We start from the raw sequence: 1,207 nt of genomic DNA on the forward strand, positions 1-1,207 counted from the left end.
GAGCAGACCTACAATCCCAGGTGAATGAGTACACACCTGTGTGAGTGCACATGCTCCATATATGCACTAGGAGTACAGCTAGCTTTATTGTACGCTGGAACATTTTTTCACATCCCCTCATCTTAAACCTCAAATGATATTTTGGAGGTGGTTGTTGAAAAAGCATCACTTTCTTAAATTGGTAGGCGTCTAAAAGCGTTTCTGCATGAAAGCGTTCTCCAATCTTTTATCAGTACAAAGAATCAAAACAAAATAATGAATTGGACATGCGTGACAGACGAGATAAATTACGTTTTCATTTAAACTCTGTGAATGCATTAGGATATAAATGGTTAGATACACACATAGCCCAAAAAAAAACAAAAATGAATTAGTTTTAATAACCTTTGCTTGCTAATCAGGTTACTTAGATGAATCTTTATTAATGAATTAGGTCCTTGAGTATTTTTTATTTCCTAGGATCCAGTTAGGTCCTGTCTCTACGCTGGTAAATCACCCTTATTTTGCCTACATATACAGCAGCACTTAGCAGACACCCTTATCAAGAGCAACTTACACTTATCTTATTTATACAGATGAGCAATTGAGATTAAAGACCTTGCTCAGGGGCCCAGGAGTAGGAGTTTAGTGGTCCTGTGATTCAAACTCACAACCTTCTGAGCAGTAGCCCAACAACATAACTACTGAGCTACCACTTCCTCCTTCCCATTTTCAGATTAATAAAACATTACTGTAGAAATTCTTGCTGATTTTCCTGACCTTTGGTGGGTATTAATGATAAATGTGAATTACAATGTGCAGATTTTGTAATGTAGCCATAACAATACTTCCTAAAATGTTTGGAAACATATATTTTTATATTTTCAATTATATGATTGATTTTCTTTACTGACTAATAGTTACTTGACATTTACTGTCTGGTCTTATGGTAATGACTGAGACAATGCAGCATTATGGATTGGTCTAGTTTTTCCACTGGCCTGCTGGCTGTGTGACAATATTTAATACTTTGTCTCCCTCTACCGACCAAAATGTTTAATAGCGGGTTTTTTTCTTTCCTTTACATTCCAGTCCGGAATTTATAAATATAACATTTATAAGGATTTCAGAATCTAGGATTTCGTACACGTATTTTTATTAGTTACAAGAGTCCAACAATAAATAAAGAGAGACCCACAAAAAATGTTTGTGTTTTAAGTATTTAAAA

The sequence above is a fragment of the Tachysurus fulvidraco genome, chromosome 10 (assembly GCF_022655615.1).
Source record: "Tachysurus fulvidraco isolate hzauxx_2018 chromosome 10, HZAU_PFXX_2.0, whole genome shotgun sequence".
Lineage (NCBI taxonomy): Eukaryota > Metazoa > Chordata > Actinopteri > Siluriformes > Bagridae > Tachysurus > Tachysurus fulvidraco.